The sequence below is a fragment of the Camelus bactrianus genome, chromosome 6, assembly GCF_048773025.1.
Source record: "Camelus bactrianus isolate YW-2024 breed Bactrian camel chromosome 6, ASM4877302v1, whole genome shotgun sequence".
NCBI classification, from domain to species: domain Eukaryota; kingdom Metazoa; phylum Chordata; class Mammalia; order Artiodactyla; family Camelidae; genus Camelus; species Camelus bactrianus.
In genome coordinates this window covers 42,645,871-42,669,374 of record NC_133544.1, presented here as the reverse complement: position 1 = coordinate 42,669,374, position 23,504 = coordinate 42,645,871, and the positions used below count along the sequence as shown (strand labels likewise).

The following is a 23,504-nucleotide window of genomic DNA, read 5'->3' as shown; positions in this document are numbered from 1 at the left end:
AAAATATATACTTTTTGAATCATTTAAAAATAAGTTGCAAGCATCGTGACAGTTCACCCCAAAAGACACTCTCAATGAGTTTCCACCCCTGATATCATTTAAAAGAAATTTAAAAAGGAACTCTCCTACGCTGTTGATGGGAATGTAAATTGGTGCAACCACTACGGAAAACAGTATTGAGACTCCTTAAAAAAGTAAAAATAGAGATACCATATGATCCAGCAATTCCATTCTTGGGCATATATCTGGAAAAGACAAAAACTCTAATTTGAAAAGATACATGTACCCCAATGTTCATAGCAGCACCAATTACAATAGCCAAGACATGGAACCAACCTAAATGTTCACAAGAGATGACTGGATAAAGAAGTTGTGGTCTATTTATACAATGGAATACTACTCAGTCATAAAAAAAGAATAAAATAATGCCATTTGCAGCAACATGGATGAACTTAGAGATGATCATATTAAGTGAAGTAAGTCAGACAAAGACAAATATCATATGATATCACTTATATGTGGAATCTAAAAAAAATGATACAAATGAACTTATTTACAACACAGAAATAGACTCACAGATATAGAAAACAAACTTACGGTTTCCAAAGGAGAAAGGGGAGGAGAAGGATAAATTAGGAGTTTAGGATTAACATATATGCATGACTATATATAAAATAGATAAACAACAATATAACACAGGGAACCATATTCAATATCTTGTAATAACCTATTTGGAAAAGAATCTGAAAAAAGAACATGTACATGTATGTATATATAAAACTGAATCACATTGCTGTGCACCTGAAACATTGTAAATCAACTATACTTCAATTAAAAGATTAACATTCACTTGATTATATCAACTAATATACAGTCCATATTTGAATCTCCATTTATCCCCAAAATGGCACTTATATTTTTTTAATAGATCACAGTTTTTTTTTTAATTCTTAATGACATAAGCTAGGACATTTACATGTTTTTAAATTCAAGATGAAATCTGGATTTATGAACTATGTTTGATAATGTCTCTTTAGTAAAATAGTATCCCTTCACCTTTTCTTTTTTCTTTCCTGACATTGACATTTTGAAAACTTGGAGCTGTTGTCTTATAGAATGTACCACAATTCTGGACTGGTCCTAATGATTAGATTCAAGTTAAACATTTTTTTCAAGACTACTACATAAATGATACTGTGTATTTCCCCATGTAGCTTATGGGAAAGAGGCACAGAGTGTAAATTTGTTCCGTTATTACTGAAAAACAAAGTTTGATTACTTGGGTAAGGTGTGTCTGCCAGATATCACCACAAGTATAAATTTTTTCCTTTTTAATTAAAAAAGAATCTGTGGGGTGATAATCTGAATAATACAACTATCTTATTCCCCAACAAACTTTTACCCAATGGTTTCAGCATCCTTTGTTAATCCTTGCCTGAGTCAATTATTATATAAGGCTTACAAAATGATGATTTCTAATGAAATCATTTCTTCTTTATTTATTATTTCTCCTCTCTATATTATTTTCCTACAAAGACGATCTTTTTCTCTTTTCTCTCTCCCCACCTCCTCTCTCCCTCTCACTATGAGAATCATGGATTTTTAAATGATATTATTCAGTGTGGCCAGTGGCAACACCTTTGAGCTGGCTCCTTCAAGGAAATGCCTTGTCCACTTTAGCTTTCTTGTCACCATCAGGGCATTTTATAAAATATATGGAAATGCATAATGTAAGGTCACACACCACATATCAATTTCTAGCACAGTGACAGCATCCTGCCATAGTTGTTGAAATGAACTAAATGTGCACGCTTTTGAATCATGACCCTTCTTAGTGTAAGTCTAGCACAAAGAGCATTCATTGCAAGTAGTTATCTAATGAAAGGGAGAGGGTGATGTGGTGGTTTGGGAGTCAGGCTCAGCAGGGACTAAATTCTGTTATAGTCCATTAAAAGTTTAATAGACCATTAAGGTCTTAAGAAGTGGTTCAACCTTCCTGAATTTGTTTACCAATCTGTTTAAAAAAGAAAAAAGAAGAGAGAGAGAATAATAAGATAATAATAATAAGATCTATCTGATAGGATAGAGGTTTACAGTGTCCGGCTTGTTGCAGGCATTCAGTAAATATAGCAATTACAGGGCAACTAGAGTCTGAAAAGATTGAACAGCATGAAAATCCAATTTAATACTCTTGTTTGTTTGCTTTCTGTGCCAGATGAAAACACACATCAGAGACGGAGCCTGTGGAAGGCTGCTGTTGGGTACAAACGTGGTAGAAATCTACCTTGTTTTTATCCCATCCATGACTGAGAGAAGAGACCCTGATTTGTGGGTGAGCTTTTCTTTTCTGTCCACAAGATAAGTGCCTGTCTCCTCCCTGGTTCTTCCTCCCTCTCCTCTTCTTTCTTTTTTTCCTTCCTTCCTTTCTTTTATATTAGAGTAAAATAGATAAAGTATTAAATTTACCATTTTAATCATTTCCAAGTGTACAGCTCAGTGGTATTAAGTACATTCACACTGTTGTGCAGTCACCACCATCTACCTCCAGAACTTTCTATCTTCCCAAACTGAAACTTTATACCCATTACACACTAACTCCCCACTCTCCCCTCCCCACTGCCCCAGTAAATACCAGTCTACTTTCTGCTTCTATGAATTTGACTACTTTAGATAACTCATGTATGTGGAACCATACAATATTTGTCTTTTTATTTTTGTTTTTATTAACAGCTCACACCCCGTTTCTTATTTAAAAGTGTTTTGTTATAAAAGGAAAAAAATACAAAGCAGTATAAAAGACTGACAGCATCATCAAGTTTCTTACACGATTTTCAACCTACCAGGAAGATAAACAAATAACCAACAACAGGGGGACAAGGCCTTTTCCTTCTGTTTGCTCTCAGTAAGAAAACCCAAAACTTCTATCATTGAGTACAAACAAAATTAAGATGAGGAGAGAAAATCCTCTAGGTAAATGGCTTTTCTGGCATTCTATATTTTTCCCCTTAAACTATCACCTTATTTGGCTATTTCTACATTTTAAAAAGCTTTTGAGGATAAGCCATCACCTACCACTTGGCGGGTTGGATGGGGCGCCAGGTTCTGAAGGGAAGTGAGGATGAGGTTGGGGGACAGGGGGAAAAGGTTACAACCTATAGCCTCTGTCCCAAGGGAATGTGGCTTTTCAGCTCTGGGGAGACTCCCTCAGTGACTGATTAAGGGCTATATCAGAAATGTCCAAAGAAGAGAGGAAGAATTCAGTCCAATTCAGTCTCTCCCCTCTGAGCCAGAAGGGTCTCCAATGACCCTACCTCTCATAGGCCAAGTCTCATCTCATAGGTCCCATCTCTTCTCAGGTCAGATGCAGCTTGCCCTGCAGAGGCATGCAGAGGTACCATCACCCCACGGGCACTGTGGGGCTCTGCTGCTGTACCTCCTTCAGCAGTAACCACATCACAATTTGGATGTTATGGGAAAAACATCCCAGCCCTCAGATGGCAGAAGCAGCCATCCTGAGCCCCCTCTTCCTGTTTGTTGGAGTCATCTCCAAGCCCAGCAAGACGCCTGTGATTCTGCATACCCACAATAGTCTGAATGATAGACGAGCTGCTGTCTATGTGAGCAGCTTCTAGTGGACCAAAGACCAGCAGCTGGTCCCAGGTTATTCACTTTGTAGGAGTCCATGATGTGGTGGAGCTGAAATTTGCAGAGAATGGAGCAAAAGGCCAGTCCAAGGGGTACGCTGAGGAGGTGGCAGCCTCTGAAAACTCTGTCCACAAATTGCTGGAAACTCCTGCCAGAAAAAGTACCTAATGCAGAAAAAGGTGAGGTCAGCCACCTGGCAGAATCTGTCATAGTTTGAGTCAGAGGTTCAGAATGTGAATGTGTTTGGGTCTCATGAGTGGAAATAGCTCCATGGGACCATACCTGAGATTCTAGTGATTCTGCTGATGGATGGACCACACTCTGAGAAATTTTACCTTCATCCGTCCACATGAATAAGCCACCCAGTGCCCAACTTCAGTCGCCCTCTTCAGCCCTTCACCTGATTGGTCTGCCCCACCCCCAATTCCACTCCTACCACTTCTCTCCTCAAGCTTTGGAGTCCCTCCTTTTCCTTCTGGCACCCACCATGAGCATCTTATGCTCCTCCATTGCCTCCTTATTTAGATGTACCTCCCCCCTGGGCCATTCCACCCTCCCTTTGCCTCAATCCAGCCTTCTTTCCCCACCCAATGGTGAGGTCTCCACCAGATATTTACATGAAGGTCTTTGAACCCTCTGACCACCCTAGCAGCCAAGATTTGGGCTTTCCACACTCTATGGTGAGTGAAGCTGAGTTTGGAGTGATTATGAAGCAAAACAGAGCCATTTTCAACAGTGCCACTTCTAAAGCACTATCTGGAGCCAGTGCAGGGGATGAAAGGGCCTCGACTGGGATGCTGCTCACAGCTAATTACTGGTATCAAACAGTCTCAGGTCGTCAATGAGGAGTGTTGCTGTGTCCTCACCTCCTCTCTTAGAGCTGTCTTCATGGCACTGAAGCCAAGTCCTTCAGTGTGGGTGCCAGCAGGAGCTCTTCCAGAAAAAGACATCTGTTCTGGGAGAGATCATCTAGCTGGTCCCATGAGAGCAGCAGGAGGCACCAGAACCTGCTTATAATGAAGACCAGCATGGTCATTATTTCCAAGAAAGGAACCAGGTACACGAGAGATACCAGAGGATTGGGACTGGCACCACTGAGAAAGGAATCTGGTTGGAAGCAAATGTTTTTCAATGGACTTGCATCTCCCTACCTTCACCAGGCATGTTTTGTGGATGTACCAGAGCATTTTGAAGCCCTGAATTCCTCTGAGCAGGAAGAAGCATTTGTCCCCCCTTTGCCAGCAGATGACACAAAGGCTTCACCTGAGGCAGATATAAGCTGATATGTGTCCCTTTTAAGATCCACCCCGAGCCTGCCCTCTATTATTGTCATCAGATTTTGATAATTGGGGACAGCTCTCTGATTAGTCCAAGCAGTCCCTGCTGCGGGAACAGACAGCTTTCTTACTGGAAGAACTGCAGGAATTTACTAAAATGCACTGACAGGAACATGGAAACACGCGTAGGAGTGGATCTTGAAGGTGTTGGACAGAGGGGCATGGAGTGTTAAGGGAGGCATTGTACAGGGAGCACTTACTGGCCTGGAAGCACCCTCTCGTGACTCAGGATTTGACTTCCCAGCAAGGATACTTCATAGGTTGCTGGCTGGGTTCTTTGTTGGTTAGACATGAAAATAACTTACAATAAATGAGGCAGAAAAGCCACAACTGCCCAGGCGAAGCATGGAGAGAAGAGTCATCAGGGCATGTTACACTGGCTTATTATGTGACACTGAGAATCTAACCAGTGACTGTGTTCCCCAGGAAGAGGTCCAGAAGACAGTCCCTCCACTGAGACAAGAAGGAAGGCGCTGGTGAGGGAAGCACTGGCTGCCGTGAGATGTCAAGGACACTGTCCTCTGCAGGTCTGACCACACCACCCTGCCCCGCTCATCTGATCCCAGCGCAGACCTCAGGAGGGGACCCTGGAGCTGGGCAGCGGGCAGTTCCTGTGAACAGCCACTGTCTCGCCTTAAACACATGACTGGACATCTCTCTGCTTTCTGCCTTAGGACTTTCTCCAGTCCTCTCAGTCTGCATAGCTGTGATCTGGGAGTGCGGGGATGTTAATGCCTTAGGGGATGAATTTCTCAGTGAATGAGGAGCAAGCAGTTAGTGAACGAATCCCCCCCACCTCCCTGTCCTTCAGCGGGACAATCCTGGGACACATTCGCCACAGTCCTGGGAGGGCCTGTGGCGGGACGAGTCTCTGATGTCCACAGTGGTAGAAGCTCTCCCTGTATAGGCCTCAGGGACAGGGTGCTCGAAAAGTCAAAAAGTCTCTGTTAATTATGCTTTCTCCTCTTGTCTCCCTCTCTTAATAGCTTCACTCCTGCTCTCTGGGGTCACCTCCCAGTTCAGCTGCCACACCCCAGTCCTTGACTCACTCTTTGCTTTCAAGGGAGCCACAACTAAGGCTCATCTTCTGTGCTGGAACTTCAAGTTCCTAACATTCATGTCTGGGTAGCACCGCCTGCTGCGCACCAGTCAGCCTATTAAATATCCTCATTTGAAAACCATGTCAGCTGGCTCAGCAGTAACTGCCCCTTGGTAACATTAGCTTTCTCAGAACTACATTTCACTCTCTCTACCCCAATTCCTTATAGGGGAGAGGCAGTATTTTTCCTACAATATTTCCCCCAGCCCCTCATGAAGTCCTTGATGGCAGAGCCAGCTCACAATACAATATGTGTGAGCAAAGAGCCAGAACTAGCCAGAACTACTGTGTTTCATAAAGAGCAGTTGTTATTAAAAGCAATAAGGGGACCCAGTTAGGTCTAGTGCAATGGAAAGTAATTGCATTTTCTCATGGAAGCATTTTAGTGTGTCCAAGTGCTCAGCCTTAATTCTCCACGCTCACTCTCATTACTTGTTTGCACTGCCATTTGCTAAGACCTGTCTTTCCTACGTTATTACCCTTCCTGTTTATTCTGCAACTGACTTATTTTCAATCTGTAAAACGTGAGATGGTTCTGTCTGCACCCTTATCAGGAGAAAGAATCCTTCCTGATTTAGATCCCAGATCTTGAAGTGTTCTCTCTCTGGCAGACCCGAAGCCTTGCCACTTCATTTGAAAAGCTTCCAGAATCCCATTTCCTCCGAAGATCTTCTCTCTGAGGAGAACAATATTGTACCAGCTCCAGCCTCTTGAAACTCAGAATCTCTCACAGCCCCTGGTTCCTGACCTCCCACGAGAGGCCCTCAGCCCCCTACAACCACTGAGATTCAGACGGATTGTTTAGATGCTTCTTTGTCCTCGGTGTTATGATTTTTCAGTTAGAAATTTCTTGACATCAAACATAATGTCTTTGTAATTCAGTTTCTAGCACAAGGTCATGCACAGAGAAACACTTAATACAGTCTTTTTTATGAAGGTTGAACCAGAGGTAAATTCAGGCAACACAAAAGAAAAATTTCAAATGTCGTATGTTAACATCTAACAAGTGAACAATCTTTTGCTTGGGTTAATATTAGAACGCTCAGCGAGTAGGTTCACATAGCTACAATGTAGAAGTCAAAAGTAACTTTAAAACACACAGACAGCAGTTAGTTATATGGGTTGGTGAGAAGACATCACAGACCCAACTGTATTCTTATATACTGTTGAATGTCCTCTATGGCATAAAGATAGTGATACAGTAATATTGTAGATCTGCCATCACCAGTGGTGTTCTGTCGTGTCTATACAGACCTAAAGGGTATAAGAAAAATCATGGCCCTGGATAGGAGCTTGGTCCACTAATCGACTGTTTAAGAAATATTAAATATGAATGGAGCAATAGGAATTCTCTGATTCAACTCCCTGACTTTATACTTGGGGACTCTGAGGTAAAGAGACTTGGAAATAGTGGAATAGGGTCTTCTGATGACTAGGCCTGTATTCTTCTAACATGCTACGTGAATGTGGGGAGTGAGCTGTTAATTCTCCCCAAGCTGCAGGCTTCTCAGGAAGCCAGGAAAGATTTCTAGGGATCTATACAAAGGAAAAAAATCCCAAAATGTAGACTAAAATTTTATGAACACAGATATTCATTATAGGCTGCTTATAATAAACAGAAAATTAGAAATTACCTGAATTCTAAGAGAAGGAAATAGGTAAATAAAAGGATAATGGAATAATAGGATAATGCACAATGGAATATTATGCCAACATGAAAAAGCTTCTATAAAAAATTTAATACCATAGAGAAAACCAGGATACTAAATTTATATAGAGAATATTATCTCACTGGTATAGACATAAATACAGCATAGAAAAAATACAGACAAAAGCATACTAAAATGGTAACTATGGACATCATGTATCTTTAGGTGCTGAAACTAGTTGGTGATTTTTATTAAAAAAAAAATGTTCTGTACTTTTCATAATGATTTTCTACCAGGAAAACCTTTCTACCAGAAATGAGTAAGATCATCTAAAATGTATTAGTTAATTTAAAAAAAACTAAATTTTTACATGAAAGGTAGTTTTCAGTATCTCTGCATCAATCTTTGAATGAGACAGGGTGCATATCAGGAGAAGCCAGACTTTTTTCTCATAGTCATGTACTGATGGGGACATTTTTGACATGCAAAATACAAAGGAAGTAACATCAGAAAATATCAACTGGTTTTACTAATTTGTGACTCTGATAAGAAAACTACTAAACTTTTAGATTTTGGTTGGGTTTGGTTTTACTCCAGGCCCAGCATTATTTTTTCCACAGCTTTTCTTGATTTTGTTTTGGATGATAGTATAAAAATTATGGTCACTGTGAGTTTGGGTCCTCCAAGAAGTAGATGCCAAGATGGGGTAAGATGTGCAAGAGAGGGTAACAGGGTAAAGGGGGAGAGGTAAAGGAGGAGAGAGCGGGGAACAGCAGAAAGAGCTTTCGGATGGAAACAAAGGTCTGACTCTTGTGGAAGGAGAAGGGTAAGGAGCGTCAGGTAGTAAGAGTCTCAGACAGCAGCCTGGTTCCCAAAGAGGTTCAGCCAAGCCAATGGGTAGTGCTCGAGCTAAGTCAGCCATCGTGTTTCTCAGGAATAGGACCACATTTGTATCCTCGTCATGCTCAGTCACTGACTGGAAGCAGCCTGTGGGAATTGTGACCTTGGCACAAATGCGGTGGGGCATACACAGGGAAAGCTACGACGGCTGCAGTCAACTACGACCATCACAGCAGACATCTGAGCAGCACAAGTTCAGGGCCACCACGGTCATTAAGATGCACATTACAAGAAGATGGATAGATGGATGGTTCCCCAAGTCTTTGAAACACAGAATGAGTGACCTTGATATTTTCTTGCAGTTCATCCCTATAGACAAATGTGTCAAGAGGCAATGCCTAAAGCAACTTGGAGTGAAGCACATTTGCATTTGTGGGTTGATTGTGCGTATCACTTTCTAATTGCCTCACAGATATAGAAAGAGTTATTGTGTTCATATTTAACTTCTCCAGATGAACTTTGGCTGGGGACAGGCAGCTCATCTATTCTGCCTTCCTGTGGTTTTGTTTTTGCTAATTCTCTATTTCAGGTAAATATAGTATAGATAATAATATATTGTAAATGAGACACCAATTCAGAACATGTCACAGTATTTCCTTTACTTTTATTTTATTTCCTTTGGAAATACTGGCTCGACAGAGACTATAATTACTGGAAAGCAGAAATGCAATGCTGTCATACAAACTGAAGTGTTTCTACTATATCTCTGAGGCATTTAATCAATTCAGCCAAAGCAATCAACAAAACTGGTTGTTTATTGTTGTAATTCCAAATCACCTAATGACTAACTGGGTTTCTTCAGATTTAATTGACTAGATGTTGAACCACTGTGACAACATAAACCAGCATGCCCAAATGGCTAAGATGGCAGAAAATTCACTGTTGCTAATATTAATGAGTGAAACTCCTTTCAGTTATTTTACACTTGAAGCAAAAACACGATTGAATTGTAAAATGGTTACAACAGCCAGGAAGTGTTGATAGTACAATAAGTGTTTATTAATTTAAAAAATTCCCTTGCTATAACTGAGGGGTGACTGTATTTTAAAGCTTTGTCTCTGGAATCTTCTTCATTGGTGTACCTTTGTGTTTCTGGGGCAGAACAAACCCTGTATGCTCTGCTCATGGTATGAGTTCCATGATGAGTTCAACAGTGACTTCTTTTTTGTTTGTTTGTTTGTTTTACTTTATTGTGGTAAGAATATTTAATGTGAGATATACCACACTCCTAACAAGTTTCTAAGTGTACAAAATACTATTGTTGAAAAAAAATTTTTTTTTCAGATCTCTAGAGCTTATTCATCTTACTTAACTTTTGTTCTTTATGCCCATTGATTAGTAGGTCTTCATTTCTCCTCCCCAGTCCCTGACAATCACCATTTGGCTCTTTGATTCTATTAATATGAGTATTTTAGATACCTCATATAAGTGGATTTATATGGTACTTGTCTCCTGTGATTGGCTTATGTTACCTAGTATAATATCCTCCAGGCTCCTCCATGTTGTCACATATTGCACAATTGTCTTCTTTTTTAAGGCTGAATAACATTCAGTTGAATGTATGTACCACACTTTCTTTATCTTTCCATCTGTCAATGGACATTTAGGTTGTTTCCATATCTTGGCAACTGTGAATAGTGCTGCAATGCTCATGGGAATACTAATAGCTCTTTAAACTCCTGATTTCAATTCTTTTGGATAAATACCCAGAAATGGGATTTCTGTATTACATAGTAGTCCTATTTTTAATTTTTTGAGTCATCTCCATAAAATGGTGGCTGCACCATTTTACATTCCCACCAACAGCGTGCAAGGGTTAAAATTTCTCCACATCCTTGTCAACACTTGTCTGTTATTTTGGTAGCAGCTATCCTGACAGATGTGAGGTGATATCTCATTGTGGTTTTGATTTGCATCTCCCTGATGTATAATGTCATTGAGTACTTTTTCATATACCTGTTGGCCATTTATATGTCTTTTCTGTAGAAATGTCTATTCAAATCCTTAGCCCATTTTTTAATTGGTATATTAGTTTTTTCTGCTATTGAGTCGTAAGAATTCCTTTTATATTTTGGAGATTAACCCCTTATCACATATATGGTTTGGAAATATTTTCTTCCAGTCTGTACATTGCCTTTTCACTCTGTTGATTTTTTTTTTTTTTTTTGCAGCAGGGGGATGTGCAGAAGCTTTTCTGTTTGATGTAGTCTCATTTGTTTTTGTTGTCTGTGCTTTTGATGTCATATTCATGAAATCTTTGCATAGACCAATGTCATGAGGCTTTTCCTGTGTTCTTTTTCCTAGGAGTTTTATAGTTTCCAGTCTTACATTTAAGTCTTTATTCCAATTTGAGTTGATTTTTGTATGGTGTAAGGTAAGAGTCCATTTTCACTCTTTTGCATGTGGATATCCAGTTTTCCCAGCACCATTTATTGAAGAGACTATCCTTTCCCATTGTGTATTCTTGATGCTCTTGTTGAAGATCAATTGGCCATGTATGTGTGGGTTTATTTCTGGGCTCTCTATTCTGGTCCATCGGTCTAGAGGTCTGCTTTTATGCCAGTACCATATTGTTTTGATTATGATAGCTTTGTAATATATTTTCAAATCAGGAAGTGTGATGGCTTTGATTTTGTTCTTTCTCAAGATTGATTTGGCTATTCGTGGTCTTTTATGGCTCCATATGAGTTGGAGAACTGCTTTTCTCTTTCTGTTAAAAATCCCAGCAGAATTTTGATAGGGATTACTTTGAATTTGTAGATTGTTCTGAATAGCATGGAGATTATAATATTATTAAGTCTTCCAGTCCATGAACATGGGATGTCTTTCCATTTGTGTCTTCTTTTATTTAGTTCATCAATGTTTTGTAGTTTCAGTTATAAGACTTTCACCTCCTTCGTTACATTTATTTCTAAATACTTAATGTCTTTTTGGTGCTTTTGTAAACGGGATTTTTTTTTTCCTGATTTCCTTTTCAGATTATTTGTTGTTAGTGTATGGAAACACAATTGAATCTTGTATGTTGATTTTGTATCCTGCAATTTTGCTGAATTAGTTTATTAATTTTAACAGTGGACTCTTTAGGATTTTTTATATGTAAATACATATCATCTGCAAATAGGGACAATTTAACTTCTTTCTTTCTGATTTGTATGTCTGTTATTTCTTTTTCTTGTCTACTTGCTCTGGCTAAAACTTTTAGTACTATGTTGAATAGAAGTGTCAGGAGTGAGCATCCTTGCCTTATTCCTGATCTTAAAGGAAAAGCTTTCAGTTTTTCACCATTAAGTATGTTAGATGTGGGCTTTTCATATTTGGTCTTTATTTCAGTGACTATTTCTTGATGTGACATGTGTTACTCTAGAAAGAGAAAGAAGGAATCAGACAATTTCAGTATGTGATTCATTCTCAAAGTGTGGTTCCTGGACCCAGCAGTATCAGTATGTACCCAGGAACTTGTTAGAAATGCAAATCCTCAGGCCCACCCCAGACTTACTAAATCTGAAACTTTGGGAGTGGGGCCAGCAATCTGTGTTTCAACAAGCCATCTGCATGATTCCAATGCATGCTAGGAGGATGTCTGACTAACACTATTTCCCATGGTGTATTCTTCAGAAAAATATTCTGTGAAATATTAGCAAGTGTTATGCAACAGCAGGATTCCTTACTTGAATAAATTTGGGAAATTTGGGGCTAAAGAAGCTAAGTAGAGCCCATGGACCATGCCCCTTCACAGAGGTCCCCTACAGGTCATTTCTCCAGACCTGCCACTATATACAGGCAACTGTTTATGCCCCACGAATAGCACCTGCCATGTTCTTTCTCCAAGAGCCTGGTTCCCCATCTCTCTCAGCCATTCGGAGAAAGAGTTCCCTTTCCCTCTGTCCAAAGTCCATCTTTCTTTTTTCCACCCTAGTATGACTGACAGGGGGAAACTCAGTCTGGTCTGATGCCCCACCTCCTCCACTGCATGGCAATCACAGCAATTAATGGGCAACATATTAACCAAAGTGTAGTTTACTCAGCCCTAAATTTTGGTCTGAGGCATCTATATTTGTATTATTTCATTGGTTCGGGGGCTTTCCCCAAATTAATGTGAAATTATTTGCTTTACATCTATTGAAAGGCAAAACCTAAAAAGGGCTTGCCTGTAGAATAGATTCTGTCCCCATTTTAACATGCAGAAATTAGTGAGGTGGCCCCCAGATAGCAGGTTTTCAGTTCTGGCAACTTAAACTTCAAATTCTACCTCTAGCAGCAGGAAGAAACTGCAGGCAGCTTAAAATACAGGTTTGTCCCTGATATAAGGACTACTTAGTAAGACTTAAATGAGAGAGTCCAAATTACTTTTTCATTTCTTAAAAAAATTAAAATACTCCAATGCTTTAAAATTTTACTTTATTTCATTGTTGGTTCAACATTGTAAGCCAAAGAGCAGGAGGATGAGCGGAAAAAGCAGAAAAAGGAATTACTCCAGCTTCTAAAGAAAATAATATTGCCTCCAACAGTGTAGGACGGCTCCCTTTTCTCCACAGCCTCTCCAGCATTTATTGTTTGTGGACTTTTTAATGATAGCCATTCTGACTGGTGTGAGGTGATACCTCATTGTAGTTTTGATATGCATTTCTCTGATAATTAGAGTTATTGAGCATTTTTTTTCATGTATCTATTGGCCATTTATATGTCTTCACTGGAAAAATGTTTGTTTAGGTCTTCTGCTCATTTTGGGGGTTGGCAGGTTTTGTTTGTTTGTTTGTTTGTTATTGAGTTGTATGAGCTGTGTGTATATTCTGGAACTTAAGCCCTTGTCAGTTGCATCATTTGCAAATATTTTCTCTCATTCTGTAGGTTGTCTTTTCTTTTTCTTTTTCTTTTTCAGTTTCCTTTGCTATGCCAAAGCTTATGCTGTTTGGTGCAGCCATTAATGAAAACAGTATGAGAATCCTTTAAAAAACTAAAAATAGAAGTACCATATGATTCAGCAGTCCCAGTCCTGGGCATATATCTGGAGGAAACCCTAATTCAAAAAGATACATGCACCCCAGTGTTCATAGCAGCACTATTTACAATAGCCAACACATGGAACCAACCTAAATGTCCATCGACAGAGGATAGGATAAAGAAGTTGTGGTATATATATAATATATATGTATACCACATATGTATATAATATGTATATAATATATACATATGTGTGTGTATATATATACACACAATGGAAACTACTCAGCCTTAAAAAAAACAATGAAATAATGCCATTTGCAGCAACATCGATGGACCTGAAGATTGTCATACTAAGTGAAGCAAGCCAGAAAGAGAAAGACAAATATCATATGATATCACTTAAATGTGGAATGTGAAAATTAACACAAATGAACTTATTCAAAAAACTGAAACAGACTCACAGACATAGAAAACAAACTTATGGTTACTAGGGGGGAAACAGGGTTGAGGGGTGGTGGAGAGATAAACTGGGAGCTTGGGATTTGCAGAAACTAACTACTATATATAAAATAGATAAACAACAAGGTCCTGTACTATATAGCACAGTGAATTATATTCAATATCTTGTAATAGCCTATAATGAAAAAGAATATGAAAAGGAATACATATATATGTATAACTGAATCACTATGCTGTACCCCAGAAATTAACACAATATTGTAAACCAAGTATACTTCAATTAAAAAAATAAACCAATAAACAATAATCTTATGCCAAAAAAAAAAAAAAAGAAAGAAAACAGTATTGCATTTCTTGTCTGGCTTTGCATGGGTCAAGATATATCCTACATGATGAACTACAAATGCCTAATGACCATCTGGGGAGAAGCCTTCCAAAGTCTGGACCTTGAAAAAAGCTGATAAAATCTGGGTGACATATAACCTGGGAGATTAACTCAAGCATGACTTTAGAGTTAAAACCTCTTAAGGGAACACACCAAATCATGCCAAGTTGCTCATGCCCTGTCGTAATGAGAACAGTTCTGAAGGAGAAAGGGCATTAACTTAAAGGTTGTTGGCGTGGCAAACAATAGATGACGTCTCATCCTTTTATATCCTATAATAAGTGTGTGTCATCCCAGCCTTTCCTCTAGTTCCTCTGACTCAAATTCATGCATTGTTAACAACTTATTAAAATGCATTGAATCAGAGCACTGCAGACAACGAAAATAGAGGCAGTTTTTGACGTCAAGCCAAATAATTTTGGCTTTTCTTCCCAGTGTGCATGTAAACAAACTGTCAGACACCCATACATATGAATGGAGAATTATTCATAAAGGGGGATGATGACTGAGGTTCTCAGAAGAGATACCACAGCAGGGAATTAATTCACTTACACGTTGTCTGGGGAGGGCATTCCTTCACTTAGTGTCCTGTCTCATTAGCAGATATTTCATTTTACATTGTCCACCACTTAACACAAAACTTAGATGTAAATTACAGTAATTAAAACCCAGGTCTTTCTAAGCAAAGATATTAAGCCCTTCCCTTGTTCTGCTTCTTCTTTTTCCATGAAAAAGAGAGAGAAAGATGTGTGGAATAATTGTCTTGAAAGTTTGGAGGTCAGATTGTAGGAAATGATCATTGATAAAGCAGTCACAGCTATTAAAAAAGGGGTGTGGAGCACCAAAAACTGCCACGGGAGTGAGAAGAACCTGGATCCAGGGAGATGATAGCAGTAAAAACATAACTGGATTTTAATATCCGCTAAAGGTTTTGTTTTGATTGGATGAGGGGTTATAGATTCGAATTGATCTTCGAAGCAAATCAGAAATTCAAAGTTCTAGTTATAGCAGAGACTGCTTGATGCCTCCGAATATCTATCCTCCCCCGTCTTCCACAGTCACAGGATTTATAGCCTCCTAGTTTCTCTACATATCCCAGACTCCCTTATAAGCCAGATGTGACTTATGACAAACTTCTAATCAAAAGGATGCAGGCAGAAGTGATTTGTGCACCTTCAGGCTATGCCCTCTAAAGAAACGGGGCATGCCCTCCACTTCCCATCCCCCTAACCCCACTGGCTGAAATGTGGATGAGGATGTAGGTACAGGTGAGGGCAACACCTAGTGATAAGGACCAACAAGATAGAATCCTAGGGTCCCAAAACTCTGGTATTGCCAAACCAGCCCCTGACTGCTCATATATAAACAGAGAAATAATCTATCTTGTTTAAGTCATATTTGTCTAGATTACCCTTCATAGATGTTGAGTGTATAGTTGAATAAATGCAAGGGGTGTTTGTTAAAAATGATGGATGTAGGGGGTGGGGTATAGCTCAGTGGTAGAATATGTGCTTGGCATGCACAAGGTTTTGGGTTCAATCCCAGTACCTCTACTAACAAAAACAAACAAACATCTCAAAACAAAACCAAAAAAAAAAAAAAAAAAAAAGAAAAAGAAGGATGTAGAACTTCTAATCTTCTATGACAAGGTTTAGTAAATTATGGCCACAGGCCAAATCTGACCTGCTGCTTGTTTTGTAAATAAAGTTGTTTTTCTTTTTTGTAAACAAAGTTTTATTGAAACACAGCCATGCTCATTCCTTTGTGTACTGCGTCTGGCTGCTTCACACCATAACATCAGAACTGAGGAGTTCTGACAGAGACCGTATGGCCCACAGAGACTGAAATATCTGTTATCTGGCCCATGATAGAAAAACTGTCCCTGCTGTAGAGGGAAAGAAACAGAAAACTTCATCCAGTACAAGTTAGGAAAGAGGAGAAACAACAGTAAATAGGAAATCATGAAAAAGAGAATTTAAAATATAAAGTCAGGAATATGACTAAATATACTGGTGGTTAAAATAAATGTGAGTGGGCTAAAGTCCTCCACTAAATATGTTAACATTCGTCAGGTAAGACAATGAGTCAAGCCTAGAATTGTTCAGAAATTTGGGGCATTTTGATAAAGAGTTGGAGAATCTTAGAGGAGCAACAACAGAAGGGAGTTGGTGTGGATAGAATTTTCCCAGGAAAGGAAGAACTTTACTTTCAAGAAATTCTGTGTGCAAAATTCCAGGCAGCTGTTAGTAAGCTGACTATGAGAATCAGAAATCATTTCAGCTGAAAAGGAAGAGACTAAGGGAAAGCAGCCTTGCTCCTTCAGTGATCCAAAGGGCCCTCGGTGAACTATTCTTAGAGCAACGTGGCTGTAGGAGAGGTAGGCGTGACGTAAAAGTAGGTTCCACCAAAGAACACGTGCCAAGTTCAGCTGAATGGGGTCAAGTGCTTGTAAATCATCTGACTGGTACATACTGTTGACTCTACCATTCCCTTACATTTCATACAAAATTGTGTGCTTAAGTATCTTACGGAGCTCTTACCACTAGAGAGAAGTGATGGGTCAAAGAGAAATTCTCACTCTCTGGGGCTCCCCAAGAGCAGGAATTGTAACGAAGCTGTCAATCTTTGAGCTTCTCTGAGCTTGCTCTGCTTTCGTGCTGTGGGAAGGAGCAGGCTAGCATTCTTGTCACCCACTCCAGTCTTGGTCATGCCTTCTTTCAGAGGCACTTGGCCAGACTGCCTCTAAATGCTGGCACCTGTAATGATGTCATCTCCCCAGCCTCAACCACTTCTACCAGGGAAGATGGCACAAACTCCCCAATTATCTACGGAGCCAAAGAAGAGGATGCTGACGTGAGCTGAGCAGCTGCTGGGGCAGGCACGGTGAGGGGGATGGAGATGCGGAGATGATACTTTGCCTCCTCTCTCAAATCCCCATTAGAGAGAGTAACACTCTTTAAATCCAGTGCCGGGGAGAAGTTTTCAGGGATATTAGAGGTAATACTTTGAAGAACTGGTCTTATTATCAGTTCATTCAATAAATGTGTCTTAAGTGTCACCTGCATGTAAGCTATTGTGTTAGGCACTGAGGATACCAAGATGGATAAAATGTGTCCCCTGCCTTTGATGAATCTACATCCAATGGAGAGGGAAAAAAAAATTCAAGGATAAAGTGTATTTGATTGTAAAATGCTTTAATACCTTACATTGGTAGCCTCACTGAGTTTAAATTTGAGGTTCTAACCTAGATTTTATCAAAGGTCAATATCATAAATGGTCAGGTGAAGAATGATTTTGCATCTTTTCCTAAATTACTGTTGGAAAAAAGTTCATTCTTCTGTTTCTGACATAGAAGGGTCCCTTTTAAGAACTGAGTGTCAGAAATATGTCTCTCTCCTGACAAACTGGTGTCTTTTCTTTTAGCAGATGATTATCATACAATAAATCATAATTAAAAAATCATTTGACATTCAGAAACTTGGAGTTCAATCAATGTTTAAGCATAGTCTAGGTTTGGGCATATCTGTTATTTAATTTTCTGTGGTCTTTCTACTAATAGTCTTTGAAGAAATGTCTTTTTAATTATGGGCCACATGTTTTCCTAGAAGCAAGTGGAATATAAACTATAACTCTGATTATGATATGTTATTCCTCCCAGAAGCATATGTGCAATTTCCCAGAATCAGATAGAAACAAATAACACAAAGAGGTGGTTATTAAGATAATCTGGGACATGACACAGCCTCAGAGATTATTTTGGATGGGTGGTCTCTCAGTGTCCTGTGAATCACATTCTCAGGGCACAGCTTTTATGGGCTCACCCTCCACCCTGGCCCACAGGGACTCTGCCTGTTGGAAGCTTAGAGAGTTGGCTTGAAAGAGCTATTCGAGATGAACACGAAAAGCATGTCACTTTATAATCTAGTCGAGCCTGGAAGGTTATGCAGGAAGACCTTATGAGGGGGTGGAGGAGGAAAGAGACTTATCAACAAACTCCTCAGATATAAATATTCAAACCTAGTTTTCACTGGTCTAAATGCTATTTCTGTGTTGAAAAGGATGCCCAGTGGGGGAAAAATCAGGGCAACTAGGGCATGCCTGTGAACACCTGGGACTTTGTAAGAGTTCTAGTTCTAAGTAAACGTTCCGTTTCTTTTATTCACCAGCCCACCCACCCCCCAACCTAATTCCTGGCTGGTTCCCACTTAGAAGAAAACCTGCACTTAAAAAGCACCTTCACTATGGATCTCCATTACATGATGGAAAATGGCCTCTTTTAGAAATTAACTCTGCACAGCTGGACAAGCAAGGGGGCGATGCAGGTTGCCACAGAAACTGCTGTTGGCGCTAGGATTCTTTCTACTTTGCTCCTAAAAATAAGATGTAAAATGTACTGAGGGTGTGATTAGCGCAGCACAGAAGGGAATTTCTAAAAGGAGAGCCAAGCCTCCCGCCCCCACAGCAACGGGGGTGTTCTTCATAGCTGGAGGGCAGGACAGAAATCTGGGAGCAGATGCTCACTACGATTCCCCCCTCAAAAGGTGCAGGGAAAGACAAATGGGAAAAGTGGCTTTTGAAGCAGAAAACAGTCTTCAATCAAGCATAATTCATATACATTTCAAGGTTAAGATGTCCTGAAATTACCCAGGAAGGAAATAGAACTGTTCTCCCCAAACCACAAAAAAAGCAATAAACGTGGCCAAGAGACTGGATGAGACATTGCAGTCTGCTGTCTGGCCCGGCAGAGGATGCTGTCACGTGCGACCTACTTCATGTGGTGTCCCCAGCGGCTTGGACAGGTCCAGTGACCTTTACTTCCTCAGGAAACATCTGACAACTGGACTGCTCTCTCTAAATATTGTTAGAGTCTGTCTTTCTGTAACTCCCACCCATTTGCTTTTGTTAATCTTCTGCAGCAACCAAGAAAAGTCAATTGCCACATTATTTTTTGGTTTTCAGATGATCTACATTTCACTACCATACAGAGCAATTAGCCCAAGTGTCCACTCACAGCTCAGGGCAGCTGGCCAAGCTGACCAACCAGATCACAGATGTCAGTGGAAAATGAACTGCCATTAAAACTCTATCTGTGGTCACACACAGAAAATGTGTACATGTTTTCACATACCTATTTTGAACCAGTTGCTACTACACAAGTGCTTGAAAAACTAGAAGAAACTGCCACGGAAGCAATGTTCCATGTTTTCTCCTATGAGACAGACACAAAAGAATACTTTAAATTTGAACGCCAGCAAAGGATTAGTCCTAGGTGTGCCAGGCACTGTGCTAAGTGCATAGATTCTTTCGTTTTATCTAGTTACATGAGGTGAGTAGCTTTATCACCCCCGTTTTATAGAGGAAATTCAGTTCAGTCTGAATAGCAGCATCCTCAGGGGTGTATGCATGGAGGAGGGTGAAGGACATAGACTTTGGAGTTAGAGAGGGTTGAGCTTGAACACCAGTTCTGTCACTTGCTAAATTTATGATCTTGGATAAGTTATGTAACCTCTTTAAACTTTGAGTTTCTCATCTGTGAACTGGGATAATAAAATGTCATTGAGTTAGTAAAAGTAAAGAAAATTATATGCTTAAAATGTCAAGCACATAGTGGGTGCTCAGTAAAGCCTGGTTCTCCTCCTTCCCTTGTGATCAGGGAGATCCCTACTATTGCTGTACAGCAGAGCTGTCCATCAGAAGGCACCTGCCCTACTATTGCTGTATAGCAGAGCTGTCCATCAGAAGGCACCTGCCCTACTATTGCTGTACAGCAGAGCTGTCCATCAGAAGGCACCTGAGACCCAGATGCAATCAAACCTGGAGAAGTGACCTGCATAGGTATTAGGTCGTCAACCTGAGCAAATGAACCATTGAATGACTAAACCCTTTGCAAACGGAATATAGTGAAATGATACAAGCTGTTAACCTAAAAGAATTACCTCCCCTAAGGAGATGACAGGGAGATCTCACTATTAAAATGGAGGGAAAAAATAAATATGTACATACTATTGAGGCAAAGGCTGAAAGAGTCTTTGTGCTAGGTTTGAAAGTCCCTGTTGTGACTGTTACTTTTCAGCCTTCTGTCTTTCCCAGTCTCCACTGTGCCTCATCTGTTCTTTATCTGAAGAGGGACAGACAGCCGGTATCTGGGCTTAAAACCCCTTGGCCCGTTTGCCCTCACTTTCCTCCTTCTTGGCTGGACCTCACGGACAACCTTTTCAGTGAGATTTAGACTCCTTCTCTCATGATCACCTCCCAGGACCCCAACTCTAGAGACAAGGCCATCCACTTCCTATTCCCCTGATGACTCATTTCAGCGTTAGGAAGAGGATGAGGGGAGCCCAGAATAGAAAGGACCCCTCCCAACCTTCAAGGGAATCTAATAAATGTAAATTCTCAGGGATGACAATATCAGTTAGGAGCTTGTTATTTTCATGTAAGTGTGAAACTTGTTTAAGTAACAAAGACACTTATAGTTTGAAACTCACATATCATTCTATAGCAGATAGACCTGAGTTTAAATCCTAATTCTGACACTTTGAGTATAACCATGGGTCAATTGTTTAATCTATCTAGGCCTCAATGTCTTCATATGGAAAAAAAAAATGGGCCTAATACTAGCTAAATGTATACCGTGCTTTCGTTAAGCCAGGTACTGTTCTAAGCTCTATATAAAATACATGTATCTAATCTTTGTAGTAACTACAGTATTTAGGGTAAAAGCCAGAGTTGCTATGATAAAAGCCCCAATGATGCAGAGGCTTAAAAAATAAAGACATTGTGATGGTTAATTTTAAGTGTTGACTGGGCTAAGGGATGCCCAAATAGCTGGCAAAACATTATTCCTGGGTGTGTCTAGGAGAGTGTTTCCGAAGAGATTAACATTTGAATCCGCAGACTGAGTAAAGAAAATCTGCCCTCACTAAGACAAGGGGGCATCATCCAATCCGTTGAGGGCTTGAATAGAACAAGAAGGGGAAGGAAGAGCAAGTTCTCTCTTTCTCTTCATGAGATGATATGTCTGTCTTCTCCGGCCCTCAGACAAGCAGCTTCTGGTTCTCAGGCCTTTGGACTTACACCAGTGTAAGGGACTGGTGTAAGTCCCTCTCCCCTCTCATCTTCCCAACCGCCATCCTTAGACCTTCAGATTTGGACTGAATTACTGCATACCAGTTCTTCAGTTTGCAGACAGAGAAACTGAGCACCCCACAGGGCACTCCTAGGTACAAAAGCCCCTCTGTGTCCCGTTTCCTGTTAATAGAAAAGGGCTTTACTTTTCGAACTTGCTGATACTCAACGTAATGAATTTTATAATGAAATTAAAAATGAACTCACCTATAAATAATGATCCTGATACCTAGTAGGACACTACGCTCCCCCCTCGAACCCCCGCTGGCAACCCCTGCCTCATTTATAGAAAAGCTGAAGTCTCCCAGGCCGGACCCACTTTTTGGTGGGCTTCCTAACTTAGGGGTCTCACTATCCACTAATGATATTGGTAGTAGACAAAACTGTTGCTAGTAGTGCATGTCCTGTATGCCTTCAATGGCCCTTCAGGGGCAAGCCCTTTACATTACACATACTTATAGTCTTAACTCTCTGAGGCATCGTTGTCATACAGGATCACCTTAACTCCTCCATTTAGGAGAAAAGTCTGGAAGACACTCATTTGCTACCATAGCCCTGCTCCTCAGGGTCTTGCTAAATATTAAATAAGCAACAAACTGTTAAAAAGCCTATTAGGAATAAAAAAAAAAAGACTTTAGTCTCCTAGGCCTTCCCTGAATTCCAAAGAGCAGACTCTCAAGCAGTTACTAACAAGGGAAGTGAGGAAATGCAGAAACAAAGGAAAAGCAGTCAAGCAAGAAAAGTAATGATGAAATAGCAGTTCAGCAATAAAGCAGAATCACAGGACCCCTACTTCCTCCTAAAGGGATATATATAACAATCAGACACATATCTTCGAGCTATTCTGCAGAAGCTAAGACCACCCCCCTCCAACCCATGTGGAGGATGGTGACTACACGCTGACCACAAGCATACATACCCCAGACTGACTGGAACCAGAAGGTTAATGAATACAGTTCCTGAAACATCACTCTGTTACCTCACCACCAACAAATCAGAAGAAAATCCGTAAGCTGATCACGCACCCTGTGACCCTCACCGTTAACACTGCCTTTAAAAACTCTTCCCTGAAAGCAGTGGAGGAGTTTGGGTCTTTTGTGCATAAGCTTCCCAAGCAAACTTCCTTGCTTGGCATCTGCAATAAATACTGTACCTTCCTTCAACACAACTGGGTATTGGTAGATTGGCTTTGTGGTGTGGCAGGCGAGTAGACCCAAACTCAGTTTAGTAACAATAGCATTTCTCAGCCTCCATCATTGTGTAAGCCAAGTCCCATAAGAAATCTCCTCTCTCTCTCCTATTGGCTCTGTTTCTCTGGAGAATCCTAACACAGACACTGATTTCTCTTACAATACAGCAATAATAGGTGGGTTGTTCTGCTTCACAGGGCCATCCATGAGCCCAGGCTAGTAGGATGGCCCATCCTCAACATTAACTTTCACAATCACCATTCATCATCCATAATCACCATTGTCAAACAGTTGGGAGAGAAAGGAAGAGAGTATAAGTCAAGGATAAGGAATTTCCTTTTAACCAAGTAAAGCTAGGGTGGTACACACTGCTTCTGCTTTCATTCCACTGGTTAACACTTAGTGGCAAAACTGCATTGGTTTAGTTCTAAGGGAGGTTGAAAATATAATCTTTAGTGGATCAGCCGTGTGCCCAGAGAGGACAGAATGGATGTGAGAAACCAATCAGGACTCTCCACCATAAAACCCTGTAAGATGGTCATATTATTATTGCCATTTTACAGATTTATGAGGCACAGATCGGTTAAGTAACTTGTCCAAGGAAACAAAATTAACAATTGTGGGGCCAGAATTTGAACCGCAGGCAGTATGGCTCCAAAAGGTTTGCTCTTACCTACAATACTTTTCTACCTTCTCAGAGTTTACTGTACATTGCGATCATTTATGTTTTTTCTCTCCACTGTGCTAGCTAAACTCCTTGAGAACAAGATC

At 40.2% G+C, this 23,504-nt stretch overlaps 1 pseudogene; it reads left to right on the top strand.

Annotated features, from left to right (window-relative positions):
• Positions 1-3,451: 3,451 nt before the first annotated feature.
• On the top strand, positions 3,452-14,799 carry LOC105078487 (cleavage and polyadenylation specificity factor subunit 7 pseudogene; annotated as a pseudogene).
• Positions 14,800-23,504: the final 8,705 nt, after the last annotated feature.